This window comes from Brassica napus, chromosome C8 (assembly GCF_020379485.1).
Source record: "Brassica napus cultivar Da-Ae chromosome C8, Da-Ae, whole genome shotgun sequence".
In the NCBI taxonomy this organism is placed as follows: Eukaryota; Viridiplantae; Streptophyta; class Magnoliopsida; order Brassicales; family Brassicaceae; genus Brassica; species Brassica napus.
The window spans coordinates 33,816,592-33,830,474 of NC_063451.1; the positions used below are offsets into that span (position 1 = coordinate 33,816,592).

Below are 13,883 nucleotides of genomic sequence, written 5' to 3' on the forward strand. Positions count from 1 at the left end.
TTCCAAAAAACTGCCAGACTGCCGCTTCTACCCACTGAGTTTACATTATGTACATGATCATACCCTAACCAAACTTGAATATCTACAAGATCATTCCTCGTATGCATTGTTTCCATTAGAAATAACAACTCAAGGAAATATTTTTTACGTATTTCCATGAGTCTATTCATTGTCAAGTCCTGGGACCGTCCCAGTCCTCGACAATTCCAAGAGAGTAGACTAATTACGCTTTGGGCCGTCCCTCACGCGGGACAACCACTTGAGTTGTTTGCTTTGCAGCTTTGGAAACTCCTCCCATCTGATCTTTCGCTTTCCGTTTTTCCAGGCATCCAATAAGCATTCCATCCTTCAAAGAGATTTGGATGTTATCTCCAGCAGCAGAAGATGCTTTCGAGTTCCTTTTATTTTTACCCGGTCTCTTCCTAATCCTTAATTTATTAGAGGAAGTCTCGGGAAGATTGGACTCACGCTTGTCCAATCTACAACCCGTAGAGCTACTAAAGGATGAAGAGGAGCTTGTAGACTTCTCTTCTGAAGAGTATCCCTCAATCAAGGCTGTGGACTCAGCTCTCCACACTGTACCCGAGTTAGCCTTAATCGCAGCTGCCATCAACTTTTGTTCTTTTGGTCTTTTCGTTTCCATCTGAGGAGCAGGCTCATTCGATGTGTAATCAAACATAATTCCTTTGCCCCTAGACAGATATTTAGTAATCAAAGGAACTGGTTCCAAGCTTAAGGCAGTTTTTTTCAAAATCGGATCCTTCTCAGCTTCTTTAACCGACCTCTTCACTCTTTCTTCCCTGATATGTCTATCTTCCTCTGTAGCCAGCATAAGATATTGCCTCATACCCTCTATTACTTCTGCAGCAATCCTAGGTCTTCCAGTGTTTGGATTAATTCCAACTTGACTTTCCTCCAGGACTCCATATAACGGATCAGATTCCGTCAAGACTAAAGATGGCTTCTTTTTCGTTACCACAATCCATGCTCTTCTTAGGTCCGCTTCAGCTTGTCTTCTCTGGATATTAATGGGACACACATATTGATCATGCGTCATTCTCTGACAGGTATAACATCTCTTCTGAATTCTTTCATAGTAGAAGAATATCTTTGTCTTTTCACCATTTGGAATGTTAAGAACTTTTTCTTTTCTAAGAGGTCTTGATACATCAAACATCACCTTGACCCTCACATAATCCTGGCACTGCGCTTTGGAAGAATCAAACGCAACTTCTACTACATGCCCCACCAAAATCCCCCAAGGCTTCAATCGCAAGCTCGTTGTAGTAGATCACCGGGATATTACGGATACAAACCCAAATTGGAACATATTGTAGGGAATCAGGAGAGGGGTTTTCAGACCATCTCTCAATCACTATGGGGCATTCATTGTGAGTATGAACCCCTTTTTTCTAAGACACCTATTAGATCATGTTCATGATCAAAGATGAATTGAAATCTTTCCTTCGACAGAGCTATTCATCTAACTCTTCCATACTTTTGCCATTTGCGAGGCATCTCTAAGATGAGTCTTGCCATCTTCTGACAATCTGGATTGAGTAGCCGACCAATTACGCTTCTACTGTTTCTTTCCGCTGATCTGAACTCCGGCAGATCCGGCATAACAAAAGGCGTATCTTCATCATCTTCAAGCGACATGGCCATGAGGGCCTTGTCCATCGCTGACGACATCTTCGCAACACTAAACTCTTTATCAGACCAGGTGACTTATCCTTGCCTTTCTCCTAAAAGACCTCTTACCACTTTTGGAGAAGAAGATGCTGAAGCCCTCCACAGGGATACAAGATTCGATCTTCAACACCGTCGCTTATCCACGAATCTGCAAAGCCGGTATTTTCAGATCTCGAAATCGCACTTTCAATCGTCTTTCTCTTTCTATCTCTAAACCACCGACTCAACTCATTTACAACCCTTGTTCGGAAACTCGCTAGGCGTTACGCGTGCGCTCGGGTTGAGCCTAGCACCTAACGAAAAAATCGGACTTTAATCGGGGAGTAATCGGGGATTAATTTTGAAGCTTTATTTTATTTTTAAAATAAATGTATGTACAAAGACGAGTTTATGAAAACATATGTAAAGATTACAAGTGGTCTGGTGGTATAGTCATTGATTGTTGGTCGTTGGCTCCGGGTTCGACCAGCACCGTGGTCAGTTTTGCTTTTTTTATATATTATTTAATGAGTGGCAGTTTCGTAATTACCTCTTCGTCTTCATATTAAAGTTTTGACAATTCTGCAACATTTTTTTCACGGCCGCCATGGATTTTCTTCATCAATTCTTTTTTTTTTGTGCGTTCTAGTTGTTGTTTACACATCAAGACTATATATTTGCCAATAGTAATCGATTTTGAGGTTCAAAATCGCAAAAAACAAAGATTTTTTTGTATTATACCGCTTAACTATCCGATTGATAGCAAATCGCCACGGACTGAAGCCGCATCACGTTTACTCGCCGGATAATCGGTCATCCGCGCCGCGTTTTAGAACAAGGTTTACAACACATATTGCTGCATTATTTTGAATTTCTGTTTTTCGCCTCAAATTTTTAAAAGCCTTAGCTTCCTCCTTATCGAGAACTGTTAATTGGCCATTACATTAGTATATACCAATATTATACATAGAATTATCGCATGTTCTTGAAAATTACGTAGAATTATACATAGAATTATCTTATCATATTTAATACACTACTAGATTTTGACATGCGCTTTCAAAACGCAGAATTAATAAAAAATTGAAAACGCGGGTTATTTAAAAATTTGGAAAATTATTTAATGCAAACTAGAAATTTTAGACATGTGTTTTTATAAAAACAATTTTTTAAAGTATATATAATTAAATTAAAATTTCTATAAATATAATTTTAAGAAAATGAAAGAATTAATTTATATAAATCGTATTAATTTGGCTTATATTTTCAATCTTTAAAATTATAATATGAATTTATTTTTAACTTCTTATATTTGTCAAAATTTATTTTATTATGATATAAATGAAATATATGTCATTCTCTCATACTTGATAACTTTTTACATGTTTAAGAAATAATTTGAAAAGAGTAAAACATAACCTATAGTTCAATGTACCATATAATCAAATACTATTAATAACTATTGTATTTTATCACATTCAAATATATTAAATTATCTTTGAATATTCTAAAGTAAAAAGTGTATTAAAATATAAAATTATCGATTATTTTAAATATCTTACTTTCATATTTTTTTTAATAAGCATGAGTGTGTTGTAAAATTTTATGAATATTAGTTATTCTGTATATGTAGTTATTTTAATTTTATATTTATAAAAATACTTAATAAATGAATTAAGTTATTTTATATTTATTAATTAGTGTAGTAATTTAATTATGAATTTAAATTATGTATATATAAATATTATAGAAATGTTATTTCATATTATATAAATCGAAAATAAATTAACATTCTTTAGTAGTACTCCATGTTCTAAAACGCGGACGCCTAGCCGACTAGGCACCTGGTTAGGCGCTTGACGGATGTTCACCGCCATGATTTAGTCAAATCGGCTGAACTAATCGGGAACCCGATTAATAATTTAAAACCCAATTTTAAACCAGCAACTATTGGACTTTTAAGACATAATGTGGCCCATAAAATAGGTCCAATTGTCTGTAAAAATAAGAATCCTTCTCTATGAATATATAGGAGACTCCAAGACTCCTCACTGACATAAGTAGTCGATTTGGGACAAATATAAGTCAGTTTTATTTTTTTTTCCTAATTCGCGCTTATTTAATAAAAAAGAAATGATGCTTCACCTGAGCGTCGAACACTCTACCTGTTACAGCAGCAAATGCTTCCCGAACCGCTAGACTATCTCGGTTCTACGTTAAGATTTCACATGTTTTAATATATATATATATATATGTATATTTATAATTAAAATATATAAAAACTAGGCCCCGCGTATACCCCGATTAATCCCCGATTTTTTTATAACTCGCTAGGCCCGGGATCGCCGTCAGACTAGCGCCTAGCGTAGTTCCGAACAGGGTTAATACTAGTTAATATTAATTACGAATTTTATTATTTAAAAGTTAATATTATATATATATACTTACATTTTAAATAAAAATATTATAATATGTATTAAGATGAAATCTTAGAAAATATATTTAAGAATATCTTTTTGATATCTTTACTTTGAAAATATTTATATAATGTAGTATTAGGCTAAATTTTATATTTAATAATAAGTAAGTTAGTGTAGGTAAAATAATAGGAAATTAAATTAGTCAAACTATGATTTTTGTAGGTAGATTTTTAGTGATTCTGTTTTAATAGTATAGATTTGTTATTCTTGATCAAATTTGTGGCATTCAGTGCTTTGGATTTGATTGTTTAGTTGTCTAAACATATTTTGGAACCAAGAATTCCAATTACTTATTCAGTTTTAAAATTACTAATTGAATGAAGTAATGGTACTGAAACAAATAAATATTATATATACATACTAGGGTCGGTCCGCCCTACGGGCGGAATGTGAATTATAAAATAGTTTCAACAACTAAAGTATATGTATAATAAACATTGCTTGCACATATGTTTCTTTTTGTGGAGATCGCAGCTTTTTGAGGGTTTGAGCCTGGCCATGTTGGTTAGATACTTGTAAATTTTAATATAAGTTGCGGTATAGTCTTGTGTTTTGTGCGTGTTGTAAATTTTATTTAAGATTTTTCATTTTTTTGGTTGAAAATTTATGGGATCTAATTATGATATTTGTCTCACATATGCATGTATATCTTCTCCACTATACATTTTGTAAATAATAATAACTATTATTTTTTAAAATATTATTTAGGATTCCTATTATTTGTTGAGAAAAAAACAATTCTTTGAGTTTTCAACAAAAAAAAATTCTTTGAAGCTAGAAAAAGATAGAGAAATAACTACAATCATCAATATATTTTCATCTCCTGTTCGTGTATATATATAGCTAACTTGGAGACATCCAATGTAATTTGACGAAATCTGTGACTTCTTTGCATTTCTCATGGCTCGATGAAATGTAATTTGAAAAAATTACACTTGTCGATGAATCTTCAAGAGTAGTTTGTTTCCTCTATCTGTTCCAACCACTCTCAAGTTCTTGGAAGCAGCTTTCGCTCAAAGCTAGCATATAGTTTTAACAAAGTATTAGTAAACGAACAAAACTGAAAAATGCGACATATTTATTGCAGCAAATAAAATGTTATCAAGCAGAAAATATCAAAAGAAAAGAACAATATGAACTTGGTATCAAGAAGGTTGCTAACACCTTTCAAGTAGACAGTCTGGTCATGTTTTATACCTTGACGTTGAGAACATTTGTTTAGGATGGAATAAAAATAATGAATGCAAATACTACATTTGAGCTTCTAAGTTCTTTCAATGCTCTGACTTGCACTTATTGAAAGACTATAACTATTGTTAACAATATATTTCTTATATAGTAATGAATATTTTCAAATGCCAAAAATATATACTTGTGTATAGTGACCTTGATATATATACATATCGTTTACTTAATTGGCTAACAGCTAAATTTAATATACAAGCTATACTAAGCTGTCCAAAATGCTTATATAGCAATAACAATATGCAAAAACCATATTTTCAAATGCAAAGAAATATATACTTGTGTAGAGTGACCTTGATATAAACATACTGTTTACTTAATTGGCCAACATCTAAATTACACATCCAAGCCATACTAAGCTGTCCAAAACCTTGTCCTCGTTGAAATACCAACCTGCATCACATGGCTTTGATATTTACCTTTTTATAAGGCTTCAAGCTCTTTGTTGTTCAAAAATAAAAGAGCATAAGTTGGTAACATAGAGGTCAATATTAACGCTGCCTTTTTCAGATTTCTATGGCTGTTTGTCCCAGATGTTAACTCCGAATCTGAAGCAAATAGAAAGAGAAACTTATAGTAAAGTAAATGACGTAAATTAGTAAATAGGGCCTGTTCGTTTGCTCACCCAGGTGATCCATCTGGGTGAAGATGCAAATCGATGTTCGTTTTGTGCATTATAATGCTACATCCAGATGGATCACCCAGCTGAATTTTTAAAAACTCATCTCAAATTGTCACCCAAATGAAGGTGAGTCTTGATGGTGCATCTGGATGCAGATGCATCTAGTTCAGTCCAAAATGATTAATGACAAAAATGACTTTTTAAAATCAAAATATTATTTTCAAACCGTAAATTCTATTTTCTTGCATATACATTTTTCCGTTATAACCAAAAAATACATTTTCTCGCAAAAACTGAAAAACACATTCCCGCTAAAACCGCAATATGCGTTTTTCCGCAAAAAAAATGTAAAACACACATTTCTATAAAAACACATTTTTCGGTCAAACCAGTAAAATCGCACTTTTCGACCAAAATCGAAAAAAACGCATTTTCTCGTCAAAACCGAAAAAACACATTTTCCCGCCAAACCCCAAAAAACGCATTTCCCGCCAAAACCCAAAAAATGCATATTCCCGCCAAAACTCCAAAAAATATTTTCGGCCAAAACCGCAAAAAGCATTTTCTCGCCAAAACCGGAAAAACACAATTTTTCCGCCAAAACCAGAAAAACGCAATTTTCCCGCCAAAACCAGAAAATGCAATTTTCCCGCCAAAACCGGAAAACAGAATTTTCCCGCCAAAACCAGAAAACAGAATTTTTCCGCCAAAACCGGAAAACGCAATTTTCCCGCCAAAACCGGAAAACATAATTTTTTCGCCAAAACCGAAAACACAATTTTCCCGCCAAAACTTAAAAACACAATTTTCCCGCCAAAACCGGAAAAACAGAATTTTCCCGCCAAAACCGGAAACAGATTTTTCCCACCAAAACCGGAAAAACACACTACGGATAAATTCGAATCGTCATTTCTATGAAGCTTTAAGCTTCTATTTTTTTAAAAAAAAAAAACTTGGTTGCATTTTTACCAAGTGTTTACTGTCTTAAAAGATTCTTATAATCACCTGAGGTTAGACTTATCGATGTACAACACTGAGGAGATAACAAAATGCAACCACATTCAATATTTGTATGATAACAGTCTTTGCATCCTCCTCTGTGTCCTTTCGCCTCTGCACATAAAACACACTACCAAGTTCAGTATATAACAAACAATCCTACGTCTGAAGTGTACTGTCTAGTGTCCCCTTACCTTGAAACTTGAAAGTATTCTATCCAAAATCTCTACTTTTTGACATAGCTTAAAACAACAAATCACTTGTATAAGACTCTCCAAGGAAGTTTGAACTAAAAGAGAGCTTACTCCATCGCAGTATAGACATCATTATGATCCTCATATGCTTCATAGAAATGAGTAGATTATCATGACCAGACAAAGTTTTCAATATCTTCACTTCTCTCTTCACATCCTCAGTGGCAATTGCCGTCGTAATCTAAACAACAAATTACAAACAATCTAACAGATCTCATAACTAATACAGAACCAGAAGACATCAAACCAAAAAGCACTAACATTTGCTTTGTGAATAACATTAGCAGCTGGTTAATGGCCACGGCAAACTTCATAACCAAGCTCGTACTTTCTAGAGAAACTCTTGGAGAATCGCCGAATCTTATCCAAACCCACGCCGCCCCCTTCCGCTTCACGGAGCCATGCCGCCTCATGATGATGCGTCGAGCCGGAGGAGGAGGAAACAGCCGTTTGAAGAATCTCTTCGACATGGAATTCTCATTAGTCACCGGAGATCTCACTGGAGCCTTCTTGGAGAAGTAGTGAGATGGAATCGGACTGTAAACATGCAAAGCGAAGACTTTTTCCATTCATTGTTTACGTTGAGCCAGAGTGATCTGTTAACGGGATTAAGGCTCATCTTTTTATAGCTTGTAGAGGAAAGATGCATTGAATGAGGAATCGTCCTTGGAGTAGGTTGAAGGAGCTACGAACGTCGTTAATTGCAATGAATTAATGCATCCCGTAACGGGTTCTGAGGGGAAGAATCTCAAACGAAACGACACGACCCGGATCAAGCTCGATTTTAGAGATTCTTAACGAAGGGTCGTCTCACAGAACCATACTGGCCTCCATTGGCGGATGAAATATGCAGAGATCGAAGAAGACGGTGAACCCCGATGGTTTTCCTTCTCGGAGATGGATGTATTGGACATCGAGATAGGTTTTTAAACCTAAAATAGCAAACTGCAAAGCCCAAAAATAATTACGTAAAATCATGTGTATTAAGAAGCGAAAGGAACAATCTTTTATAGACAGACATGTGACGTGCTCTAATGCAACCAACGAAAGCCCACTACGATTTCCATTTAAATGAAACGCAGCGTCTAGCACAGGGGGACATGTGTCGACTCGCCAGCTTTTGAATTGATGTGCTGGCATCTGATGTGGACCCCTTTAGAGGGATTCAAAGCCTATTTTATACAATTAGATACATACGTTGGCATTTAATGGATATCTGCCTAAAAACATTCCCAATGGAGAATTCTCAACATGATATACTCAAAATACATACATACATACATATACATACATACATATATATATATATATATATATATATATACTAGGATCGGCCCGCCCTACGGGCGGGATATACTTTACTTGTGATCTAGATTATTATTTTTTGTTTGATTTTGTGGTTTGTGTTTTAGGTTTTCATTTGCAAGAAATGTATATGATAATGATTTTTTTTTATAAAGTTTTAAGTGAGTAGAGATTATATGTGATAATATATATTTGCTTGTTTACAATAATTTTTTTATATCAAAGAGTTGTGGCATTTATATGTTGTGAGAGTTTCAAATGGTCTTCATATTGTTTCTTTTTACAAAAATTTGATTTTATATTCGGTGTGTTATTTGTGGCCGGCGTGTAATATTTTGGATTCAGAATGATTGGATTGTGGGTAATTTTGTGTATGTTATAAGAGTAATTACTTTTATGTTGAAAACAAAGTCATCCGACATGTTATTGGAGTGGAATTGGTGATTATTTGAAGTTGCATTTCTTAGTAAAAGTAGAATGTTATATTGAGTGCGAAGAAGGTAATGCAAAGAAGGTAAAACAATGTAACCAAAATAAGAAAACATTGAAACTGTAAAGTGTGAAAACTGAGTAGTGGCCGATGAGTGTAGGCACTTGTTAGTCACTGTAAACCAACTCCAAGAACTTCTCCGTTGGTTTATATTAATAACAATCGATGCATCGATTTTTCAGATTATTGAGATGGCGCTTTTTGGTGGAATTATAAAGATTATATTTGTTCCATACCACTTCTTTTTTTAATATAGACTTTGCATAAGTAATGTTTTATCTATCTCAAAATTTGACAGCTCCAGATATGTTGGTTTACCGTTCACGACGATCCATAGATTTCATGCATTCTTCATGTTCTCATGTGCATAGAAAAATTATGGCATAGAGATAGTTACTGAGATAATTACCATTACCACAATGGTTGTTTGCCAATATGCAAAGATGTTTCAGCCTTGTTGCGGGTTTTTTTCATTGCCACAATGTTTTGTTTTTCTAATATTAATTCTTGTACAGAAAAAAACAATTTTTTTGCATTAATTTTAAATTAAAAAATTATAATGATTAATTTATTTTCAATTAAAATATTTCTCTATTTTCATTGCATTTTATTATTTATATTAATATTTACTCAAAATATAGTTGTTTCATCATTAAAATTTATAAAAATGTGATTGTTTTAATTTTGTTCCCAATATTTGTTCTATTTTAACGTTGTTATTAAGTAAAATAGTTTTAAAAATGTACTCGATTATGTTCAACACATAAAACATGAATTAAATTTTGATGTTAATTTTCTGAATTTGGCGACATTTTTTTCTTTTATACATTTTCTTTAAATTACTAAGTCATACAATGCGAAAATAGGTTATTTATTATAATAAAATTACTTTAAACAGGTAGGTACAGGAAAACCTATACAAATTGTAATTTTTTTATAAATATATATATGTTTAAATTTTAAATGTTATTATTTTTAAAATAAAATAAATCATGTTTTCTGAATTAATAATTACGGTTTCAAAGTAAGTGATGCTGATTAGTTTTAAAATTTGATTTTACATTGAATTTATTATAACCAATTTATGTTATTTTTTTAATTGGATATATCTTATTAGTAAATAAATATTTTATTTGTAAGATATTATAATTTTTTAAAATTAATTACTTTATATATAAAATATTCAAAATTACTATACATTTATAGTGAATGACATTTAGCCATCAAATTTATATCATTTAAATAGAAGTTCTAAATTTATTACAAATATATTAATATAACTAAATTTATTAATTACATTAGTTTAAATAAATTATAATGTATTTTTGGCGATGTAAAATGTTAAATGATTTTTGTATCTCTTTTTTATTATTCACATGTAAGTAAATTATAGAAAACGGTAATAACATTTTATAGGGAAAATTTCATGTTTACCACTTTCATGGTACTTCTTTTCATTTTTACATCCACTAAAGGGACATTTTCAAAAATACATTCTTCAATAAGTGGCAAAAGACTCTTATACCTTTGTTCTATATATATATAATAAATCATTATATAAATAAATAAAAACAAAAAAAAAATCTATTTTGTTTATGTTTTCGAATTATACTTGTTCAAATTCGAATTTTTTTATAATTTTTTTTTGAATTTTTTTTTTGAACTTTTTTTATTTTTTTCAAAATTTCTTTTTGAAAATCGAAAATTATGTATGAAACTATTTTTAATTTTTTTTTAAAAAAAATGTTAAGTATTTATTTATATATTTATTAGAATCTTTAATTGCATATTCCAAACATCCTACCTCAACTCTAAACCCTAAGTCTAGATTAGTTAACCCTAGGGATATAAGCGTCTTTTACTCTTCTTTAAAAGTGAGGGTAAAAGTGATTAGTGTATACATGAAAAATGGTATTATGAATGTGGTATTTCTGGTAATTTCTTCATTTTATATTCAATTGACAAAAAGTACTTTGTGTTCAAAATGTACCATTGAATAAATATTTATGGATTATTTTTATAAAATGTGTTAAAATATTTGGTTTAGATGTGTTAAACAAAAGTTATGGATGATTTTATAATTCTTGACGTAATTTGCTGACCTATCACTTTTTCCTTCACCTATTAGAAATAATTATACTAACTGTTCAAAGATTCAAACGAATATTCAGTTTCAAACATATTACACCACTTTCAAAAATAAGTTTCGAACCCACGTTGTACTAACTTATTGATGAAAGATGCTGACATCACAAGTTTACAACAATAACAGAGAAGAAAAAACAACTTGCAATAAAAATCTTAAACAAACACAAATTGTAACTCAAGCTGAAATAAATACAAAAAGGAACCAAGATACACTTAGTAATTTCACGTGGAGAACACGTACGTGTTTCAGGTGCTACTTTCAGTTCCTGCAATTTTGCAGAAACAACAATTGCATTGTGCACGATCATCTTCTTTTTGGATAAAGAATTCCCATACTTTTGCTCTATGAGCAATTGATTACCTTGGTTTTTGTGGAAGAGCAGAGCTTGGTCTTTCAGTTTCTTTTCTTCTCTTTCCAGCAAGAGAAGGTTCCGGAGCTTCTTCTCCTTGAATCTCATTGTCAAGCATCGTTCTGATCATAAGAAGAAGTTAAATCCATCTGCAAAAAAGAAAAACATTCACAATCAGTTATTTATAAACACTTAAAACACTGCAAAACTTTTGTCTTTTATCTATAAAGAGTCTTTGTGTAGGACAAACATGCGAGAGTCAAAAATTTATACAAACTTTTGGAAGTATTGACGCCAGGATAATATAACCACTGATTTTGATTGGAGATCTGGTCTTCACTCCAAATTTCAGTCCAAAGTCTCTAAGTCGTAAATTAGTTGTCTTGAGAAATTGATCTCGCAAGCTATTGTTTTACATCAAAAACAAATACATAGACTCTTCGTACGGTTTGTCATATAGTAGATTATGTTCAAAGGTTTGTTTATACTGACCTGCTTGTGTGTCGTGAATCTCAGGCTCCGTCTCCTTTCACTCTGACTCTACAATCCTGGATCTCGCTCTTTCTTCTCCAGCTGATCTCTCACCGTACCACCTCCTTATGCACCTATCGAAGACTAATCTATGACACATAGGAACAAAACAAATAAAAATGCATCAGCTAACAGAAATAAATGGAAAACCGAATGAAAAAGGAGGAGGTTTAAGCAATCAATACCTAAAAATATGTCTATGTTTTGTATATCCATTTGAAGTAGGGATGGTGGCTGATGATCTTCAAGCTTCCCTGCTAAACATAATAAGGAACTACATATACATGATATGAAACTTTAAAAGAAGAATTTGAAAATAATATTTCCTCAAGTTTCGATATGAAACTGTCCCCTCGAACACTCGGAATATTTCTATTAGTTCATCCTATGCTGATTCCTAAACCAAATTTCATTTGGAGTTTTATTATCTGAGCTCGTTGATTAATCTTCACTGTAACTAAAAGGTTTTAGTGTATACATACTATACCTGAGAGGTGTTTTGGGCCATTATATAAATGTCTCCATTGCCATCAAACGTAGATGACGATCATCATCTCCCAAAGTTCTGCATTTCAATTCTTCCACATCGATTTCATCACTTTCTTTGGTTTCTCACGAACAGCATATATAAATATCAGCTAATCCATCTTATCATCAGTTCCATGGTCTGTTCGTATAAAAGGTTGTATTTTGAGTAAGACCAAAGTAAACAACGACATACCATCTGAGTCTTTGTCGAGGAGACAGAAAGCTTCGTAAAACTCTTGGTCTGCTCATCGGTGAAAGCAACAGCTATAGGTTAAAGCTTTCCGCCATCTTCGATCACAAACAGAAAAGAGAGTTGATGAGTTAGCCATATCACAGAAAATAGATGAACTTTGGTGTTTTCACAGAATGAGAAGATGATATCGGAGTAAAGGAGGCTAACATTTATATAACAGATCGGGTGAGAAGTGGGAGATGTTGTTGATGAGGCGACGATTGTATGAATCTGATTATCGTAATGTTTCCAAGAATTTATTTTTTTGTTGGTGAGTTGGAAATCAATTGAAAGACACCATCGCCGCCGGGTTTTAACAGGTATCGCCGGAAACAATGGCTTCACGTATTATAGATGGAGATTTCGACGCCGGTTAGATGAACGGTCTAAGCATTCGCTGGAAAAAAAAAGAAAAGAAAAAAAGCAATCTTCGGCGACGCTAAGAGAATAGGAAACGGAAGTGTTTCTCAAAAAGGTAGTCCAGCAAGTAACAATATCACAAAGCCCCTATGAAAAAAACCCATCTGAATTAAAGCTCTGCGTTTTCGGAGAAACGGGACACGTGTCGGCTCCAGGGAGCTTGAATTGATGACGTGACATCCGAGCTGGACCCCCTGGGAATGATTCAAGCTCTTCTTTATATATAAAGATATATATTAGTATTTAATTATGACTATCTCAAAAATACAGAAAGTTTAATCCAAAGTATTTTCTTTGAAGTATTTTGGATTGGGTTTCTCTTAATTTTGAGATATTCACAATTAAATACTAATACATATATATATATATATATATATATATATATATCCAAGGGACACACTTAAAATAGCATAATTGTAATCAACACTTTAAGCTGAGGTACATGTAGTAAAAGATCAAACGAGGGAGCATCAGGCACATAACAGACCCATAGTACCGACTTCAGGACGATGGTGCTTCATAGATGGTTCATGGAAAGACAAGAACTTATTTTCAGGGCAAGGCTGGTATAGCACTTTACAGGGTTTTGATGGTTTACTAGGGGCAAG

At 32.9% G+C, this 13,883-nt stretch overlaps 1 long non-coding RNA gene and 1 pseudogene across 15 annotated transcripts; both read right to left on the bottom strand.

Annotated features, from left to right (window-relative positions):
* Window positions 1-223: 223 nt before the first annotated feature.
* On the bottom strand, window positions 224-1,692 carry LOC106427716 (annotated as a pseudogene).
* A 9,526-nt stretch (window positions 1,693-11,218) lies between these two features.
* LOC106396706 lies at window positions 11,219-13,530 on the bottom strand. Of its 15 annotated transcripts, XR_007327700.1 has the most exons (7): window positions 13,024-13,529; window positions 12,583-12,911; window positions 12,281-12,349; window positions 12,057-12,184; window positions 11,815-11,968; window positions 11,576-11,713; window positions 11,219-11,480 (listed from the first exon to the last, which is right to left on the bottom strand). It is a non-coding gene; the product is annotated as an uncharacterized LOC106396706 (long non-coding RNA). The 15 variants fall into 15 exon arrangements; XR_002660445.2 differs by having other exon boundaries at window positions 11,219-11,713; window positions 11,838-11,968; XR_007327705.1 differs by having other exon boundaries at window positions 11,842-12,184.
* Between the last annotated feature and the right edge of the window lie 353 nt (window positions 13,531-13,883).